Below are 8,284 nucleotides of genomic sequence, written 5' to 3'. Positions count from 1 at the left end.
AACTCACGTTCATCCTCTCTATTATCTTACCGTTCATTTTCAGACACATAATCAATCAAAAGTTCATAAATTCCACACACTGTTTACTATGTTTGGCTAAGGCATTCACAACATTTTTTGTTTAATGGCATAAGTGTGTCTGTAAATTATATGTCTCATATTCCTGGTCATTATCCCTAGATAGAATGCTTAACATTTTGTACCAACAGTAGAATTAAAAATAAATAAATAAATAAATATATATATAAAAATGGGTGAGCCATATGTTCTTTCATTGTTGATGCAAAAAAATGTTTGGGCAATCAACAACCAATCTACACATAATGCAAGACATATATTTAAAGGTTATCCTTTTATCGACTATGGGCAAATTCATATTGTTACATTTCTGTTTTTTCTTATAGTTGGGTTTGTAACCAAGTATTTGACTGATCTCTTGACTGGTTGAAAGTGTTTTCCAATTATTAATTATTATCTCTCTGAAGTTACCCATGTCCACTGAGTGCACTAAAGGCATAGCCATATTTCATCTGTTCTTGTTCTCATGCCAATCACTGGTGGATTTTTGTCCAGTAATAATTTCTTGTATAACGCTGAGATATTTTGTGGATACCCATTAGCTTTGAATTTTGCAAATAATTTGAGTGTTGAATCAATTTTGGTATCTCTCAAAGTTAAATTCTGAATCCCAAAGCACTGACCCTTGACGACATTCTTTTTTTTTTTAAGTTTCTGATTTGCCACTTAATGAGTCCTTGAAAGTAGTTAAATCCAAATAATTTGTGTTCTATACTTTGTACTAGTAAAATGTGAAAAAAAAGGTACCGTATTCATCCATTGTATAAAATTTTCCAGTTCTTTCTCACTACTCTTCCACATAAAAGAAGCTATGATTGAATTGACAATAAAAAGAGTCCTTTCATGAAAATGTAATTAGAATAAGCAAAATGATGCTCCCAGTAGGCTTCCTATTACCCTGTCGCAGACACAGGTTGTCGATTGCTTCTTTGTCAAACTTAAAAGCGCGAAATGGCAAAATAGTGAAGCGGCTTTTCAGCAAATCCTTTCACAGGGAAAGAATTCGTTTGGCCGCTTTCGCTACTTTGCCTTTTCGGCACTGTAGTGAGATCTTGGAGTTGGTATATTTAAGTAGGGGAGTGTTGGGGAGGCATAGCCCCCACGTTGGGGTGTGTGGGGGCAAAGCCCCCCAAAATATCTAATGTTTTACAATTTTTTTTTTGTTTCGGAACAGTGATTTTTTTTTTCCAATATCATAATATAGACCCTCCCAGTATGCCATAACCACAATAGAAAAAAAAAGCAGGGTGATGGTGACACCCACTGTCATTCCTCTAAGTTTTTCATAATCTTCTTTGTTAAGTACACACACATGCACTTGACACATGAATTGATAAAATTTTGATTTATTTTAAAGAATATTTATTTTCTGCTATCTACACAATATTAACACACTCCACCAGAATTTCATGTAATATAACAATGTAAAATGCCTTAACATCTACTGTAATTAAAGTCTCTTCTGATGTAATTATTATGGATTTTAACTTTTCTACATTTCCTGTTTCTGAATCAAAATAATTAAAACTCTGTTTATAAAATTACAGAATTAGACCTGGGTGCAGTGTAAGTGGTTGGGGTAGCATGTTTACTTCAAGGGTAAATAACTTTGAAATCTGGTGCAGTTACTGTATATCTCTGTGAACTCAAGTTATACAAGTTTACACTTACATTCAGGCCTGCTTCATTTGTTACAAACAAGCAGTGTTTAACTCTCTCCATGGAAAGAGTGCATGCAGGAATAGAGGCCAGGAGAAGGAATTAATACTAAACTTCTAGAAGACTCTAGTGTCACTTTTAAGATTGACGGACAGTTCATATCCCATCTTATGTACTGTTGATTTATGTCCAAAAGCCAAATCATGCAAACCTTTCTGTAATAGAATTAAGCCTGGTGGTAAGGAAACTATACATAATTGTATTTAGTTAACTGGTTATCCTTTTGGTTATCACAGGCATTTAGTATACTTCACTTTTCACAAAGATATCAAGAGCTACAAGTTAGCATTCTTAGATATCTAAAATGGATAGCCCCATTACCTTCACCTCTTGTAGCTCATAGCTCTCACTACCTTATGTCAAATCCACCAGAAATTGCCCTTGGGGCAGAATACACAAATATATATGTGGGGGAATTTAAACTGTTGGTAATCCATGAATAACCTGTGTTTTTTGTTTTGTAAGTGGTGCCATTCAGGACGATTCTCAAAACCTAAATGCTTATCATCCTATTCTTTCCCAGAATATGAAAGCCCACCACAATGCTTTAGAATATAGAAATGAAATCACAATGGCTTTTTGTATTATTTAAATGCATGTGTGCTCATTCATTAAATAAATCTATCTGTCTGTCTGTCTATCTATCTATCTATATGTCTATCACTCGGTTGCAGATTTGGGGGATACAGTTTAATATAGCCCAGTATCATGAAATAAAACAGACTGTTTTCTGTTCCAGTTTGCACTGAAGGATACATGGATTTGGCAACAATAATCATGGTGCACTTTAATATTTATAATACATAGAAACTGACGGCTGTTGATAGATTTATATGCATTGTACTTGTTTCACAGTATGGGTCTAACAAGGGTAACATTTAGTATTTGGATAAGATGAGACACAACTGTATGCTGACAGTGCCATTAGATTTTCTTTCCAACTGGTCTATAGTGTACAGAAAACTAAACAACATGATGCACAGACAGATCAGTAATGCCTGAATCCAGTAAAAAACACCAGGAATTTGAAGATATGCCCAAACATGTTTTCTTTTTTCAGGAGTAGAGAATGTTCCCATCTTTTGATGAAGACATTTATAAACTCCCTAAGTTTAGATATTTCTCTGGACAGTTTTCTATCTTAATATTTGTGAAGGTATCATATACATTGTCTCTGTATAAAGCACAGTTGCTATGAGGCATGCACAACAGATGTTGCTGAACTAAGTAAGATATCCCAGCCTCAGTATGGGACATCACACAGGAGTCCAGCTGGTTAAATTGTTTCATATCATTATAGTTGCTTCTCAGTGTTTCACTCTCTTTACTTGTTTTATTTCTTCAAATTGTTTATTTATTTTATTACTATGAGAGAAATGGATCCCATTTCTAAGTCAAGGCTTGGTAAAAAGTTCACAACTTTGGTTTTGCCTCAGTCCTTGATGTTTGCCAAAGGTGGCCCTCTCAGCACCCACAATGTGCTCAGAATTGCCTCTTTCTGTAGTTCATATGAGGGTTACCTGCATTGCTAGGATATTTAAATATGCTTGAAAATTTGTTTTTATTTCCCAGGTGCTCCTGGAAATTCATTTTTATTAGCTAAGATATTCTTTTTTTTATCTCACCTCCTCATCTCTCTCTCTGTCTCTTTCAGAGATAACAGATGGTTGACATGTTGATTACAAGGTAATTTGTCTATGATGAATTTTTTTTCACTGTCTGTTGTACCTAGATTTAATTTTCAGATTGAGTAAAGATGCTGCTGTAAGAATTTTATTTTTTAATCTACTGTTTGTTAGTAACTGAGAAGGCGGCAGATCAACACTTTGCAGAGGAGTCTTTCTATATTTCAATAAAGCTAAATATACAATTAGTGCCGTGGTGGTATGGTGGTAGCATTGTTACCTCACAGCAAGCGGTTCTCCCGTTTGATTCTCGGCTGGGCTTGGGAGTGCCTTCTGTGTGAAGTCTGCATGTCCTCCCCACGGTTGGGTAGCATTCGAAAGACATGCGTGCGTAAATTGGCGTGCCTTCGTTGAAGGTTGGGCATCGAGCTGGCACCTCTGCATTTCGTAAAAATCTACTGCCAATCATTAGCGGACCGGAGTTCCGCTGTGACGACCCCTTACTGGGAAAAGCCGAAAGACAAACAAAAACAACAACAGAAATCTTAACAATTACCATTTATGGTCTGTGATTTTTTTTTAAGAGGTTTTAGATAGTCTGCATTGCTTTCGCAACTTCAGTAGAACATTCACAGGTGGGACTACAGATAATATGTTGAAAGTCTCATTGGAAAATGTCTCAAACTTCATGCTTGCTCTTTGTGGATGGATCATTATCTGATATTATCATATCTGGAATTCACACCTTCAAAATACCGTGTTCAGTGTATTGATTAGACATCTAATAATAGTATTTGCTGAATGTTTGACCTAGGTCAATACTGATCAGATGCATACTGTCTTCATATGAAACAAAGGCATTCTAACTGCCCAAAGGACACAAAGGGTTCTGGGGAGAGTGGCAGCATCAGGAGTTTGGAACAAGACTAATGAGGTTCTGAAGGACTCTGTCTCAAGAGTCAGATACTCCTCTGTATGCTTGTCTCAGACATATCTGAGGGAACAGAGAACAGGATCAAAGTTTTGCTGATTATATGATTGGGGGGGGGGGTACTGTAGTGGAAGGTGGTAGAAATAATCTATTGAAGGATTTAGAATGATTAAATATGTGAAGAAAGCAGGAGGTTTATAAAGTTTAGTACGAAAAAATACATACCACTGCACTTAGGTTACAACAACCCTCCTACCCTCCAATGAAGTATTAGCAGGGGTGTGTGGAACTGATGGCAAAAGACCAGAAAAAGAATCTGAGGTGTTGATCACACCTAAGCTGGCCTGAGAGGTCTTCTCTTAAGCACCCTTAATGATAATTAAAAGACTACACATAATTATAACCTTGGCAAAGGTAGTTTGCCACATAGGCATCAATATATGTCACAGATTAGGCCTATCTAGGAATATCACAACTTAAAAATAAATAAGCCACATGCCTATTATGCATATAGCAGTGAAAGTTAAAAGTTTTCTTTGTTGTTAGTCAGGAACAAATAAAATTACAATGTTGCCCCTAGCTTTATTAAGAATGTTTAAGCTTTATCATTTTGGTTGTTCCTGATGCAAATGCTGCAATAGTGATGAACAACAAACAGAATTAATTATACTAGAGGAATGAAGGTCGATTTAGCACAAAATACAATCTAACAGATAAAAACAAGCTCGACCACAATGGTGGACACATATAAAACTTCAATAGAGAAACAATAAAAAAAAAAACAAGTAAAAGGTAAGCACTTTCATGGCTGGAGGCCACTTCTTCAGACCATAATACTCCATACAAACTGTAGCACTTTTAAAAGTACAAGCTACCCAATCAGAAAAAAACAATCCAGTCACATGGCTACTCAGGAAGTGGTAGGGCAAAACCATTCACAAGACCATTCTAAAATTATAAAATCAATGCCTTAAGCCATGTGCTTGTAAAACTGGTTTGATAGAAAAATTATTATTCAAACCAGAGGGCGCGTCTAATTTTAATAAAATAATCCACCAAAGTTCATCACGTTCAGTAATGTTTCTGATATCCCCTCCTCTAATGGTACATTCAATGCACTCTAAAACAATAAATTTAAAACAATGAGCAGAGCCAGAATCAGATACGTGTTTAGCTGAAGCATTTATAAGTTTTTTGTTGCGAATGTCCCCAACATGTTCAAGTATTCTGTCTTTCAGCATCTGGTTTGTTTTTCCTACATAAAAAGTGCCCCATGCTTGACATTTTGCATAGCAAATCACATTCAAACTCCTGCAGTCAGCATAAAAGTCGAACTGGATTTGATAGCACCAAGTGGGATGTCCAGAGCTTGTAGTCAAAATATGTTTGCATGACTGACATGGAAAAGTACCTGTATGATCTGACAAAGGAAAACTGTTGCATTTGGTATATTTATACCACAGTTCATAGGTTCATAGGTTGGTACTAGGCTATCAGCCCTAGGGCCTATACAAGCCTAGCAATAACAATTCCCTGGCTATTTCTTCCCACACTATTTACTTCCCTGGACCCCTGTCTAGCAGGGCGACTGACGTGATCCCCGGGGTGAATTTCCTTTCTCCCATCCAATCGTCAAGGTTCCTTTTGAAGAGGACCAAAGAGGCACTCTGCTTGACATGTATGGGCAATCTATTCCAGAGTCTGGGGAGTCTCTGGGTCAGGAACCTATCCCTCTAGCATGTTTTGTTTATTGTGATGACAAGGTTTAGATCTCTGGAGCGTGTGGCTCTGACGGATTGGGATTTCTTTAAGTGTAACATGTCCAACAGCTCTGGGTTTGACATGGCCTTGTATGTTAAGCAAAGATCGCCTCTGAGTAGACGATATGCGACAGAGTATAGCTGGAGTTTTTTAAGGCGGTCAGCATAGGGCATCTGCTTTAGGCCTGTGATTCTTTTAGTGAGGTATTTCTGTGGCCTTTCCAGTTGTTGCAGATGTCTTGAGAGGTACATACCATAATGGGGCATTGTATTCTATAATGGGTCTAATGAGGGATGAGTACAGTGGGACAATGACCTCCTTTTTTCTGGATGAAAAGCCCTTAGTGATGAGGTGTGCCACATAGAAGGATTTCCTGACTGTTGTGGCGATGTGGTTATCGAAGGTGAGACCACTGTCCACCTGTGTCCCTAAGTCTCTTATCAAACTTTCGGTGTTTAGTGTACTGCCACCTATATGGTAATTCACGGATACATGTTTTTTTCCCAAAGGGGATAACTATACATTTCTTGGCATTGAGCTTGAGCCCATGGCTCTGGCACCAAGCATCTGTTTCTGTAAGGCCCTTTTGTAGAGTATCCACATCATTTGGGGATTCAATAATGGCTCCCAGTTTGCAGTCATCTGCAAACTTTGTTATCCAGAGTCCTTTAGTGTTGGCCTGTACTTCAGAGAAGTAGATGCCAAACAAGAGCGGCCCCAGGACTGAACCCTGAGGTACTCCACTTGTCACTTGTCTGGACCTGGATTTGGAGTCGGCTACTTTTACAGTGTGGGTTCTATCAGTAAGCCAGTTAGCAACCCATTGGGTGACGTAGGGATTAATGCCCAGCTTAGTAAGTTTATCTATGATTCCAGAGTGGGGGATGGTGTCAAAGGCCTTGGCAAGGTATAGATAGGCTGTGTGGACCACCTTACCCTTGTCCAAGGCTCTGGAGACTGATTCGAAGAAGTCAATCAAGTTTAGGAGACAATATTGTCCCTTCACGAACTCAAACTGGGTGGGGTCCAGTGTTTGAAGGTTGCCAATGTCTTTGTTTATAAGTTCCATGATAATACGCTCCATGGCCTTGCAGATAAGGCTTGCCAGACTGATGGGACGGTAGTTTCCGGGATCCAAGGTGGATCCCCCCTTGTGGAGTGGGATAACTGTAGCTGTGCACCACTCAGTGGGCATGAAACCTGAGGTGAGGCTATGATTAAACATGACACTTAGGTGAGGTGCCAGTTCATATTGTAGTTAATGTAGTACACAGCCCAGGATGTCATCTGGTCCCATGGAGGCTGTATTCTTAGCTTTGGAGAGTGCGTTTGTACCTGTGTGGCCGTTATTACCGGAATTTGGCAATCTTCCGGTATTGAGATGGGCCATTTAGGGGGTGAGAGGGGGGTGAAGTTGGCACTGAATCGATCTGCCAGGATATTGGCAGTATCCTTGGGATCAGTATATTTAATGCCATTCTGTTTTAGCTCAGAGCAGATCTGAGCATTGCCATTTAGATTCTTGACATAGTTATAGAATGCCTTGTTGTTGTCTTTGGAATCTTTGGCAATTTTATTTTCGTAACTAGCTTTGGAGGATTTTATGAGGGATCTCAGTTTCTTACTGAGGCTGGTAAGGAAGTTTTTTGCATCTTTTTTTAAAGATTTATTATTGTGAAACAAAAAACTTGGTGTGGGTCCTAGTGCCTGGATGCTCAAACATTTGCAACAGAAAACTTACAAATGTTTCAAATAAACACGTATCTAATTCTGGCTCTGCTCATTGTTTTAGAATGGTCTTAGGAATGGTTTTGCCCTACCACTTCCTGAGTTGACATGTGACTGGATTGTTTTTTCTGATTGGGTAACTTGTACTTTTAAAAGTGTTACAGTTTGTATGGAGTATTATGGTCTGACAAAATGGCCTCCAGCCATGAAAGTGCTTACTTTTTACTTGTTTGTTTTTTTTATTGTTTTTCTATTAAAGTCTTATACGTGTCAGCTGTAGTGGTCGAACTTGTTTTTACCTGTTGCTGCCACAGGTTATGCTTGTGTTGGATATTTGAGACAACAGGACATCATTCCTACCTGCCAGAGTTGGTAGTAGTTCAAATGGATGCAAAAGATCCTATTGGACTTATCGGAAAGATTAGGGGAAGTTCTCTAGTTT

Source organism: Protopterus annectens, chromosome 9.part0 (genome assembly GCF_019279795.1).
Source record: "Protopterus annectens isolate FY-2018-M chromosome 9.part0, PAN1.0, whole genome shotgun sequence".
In the NCBI taxonomy this organism is placed as follows: Eukaryota; Metazoa; Chordata; order Ceratodontiformes; family Protopteridae; genus Protopterus; species Protopterus annectens.
Note: the sequence above shows the minus strand (reverse complement) of the source record.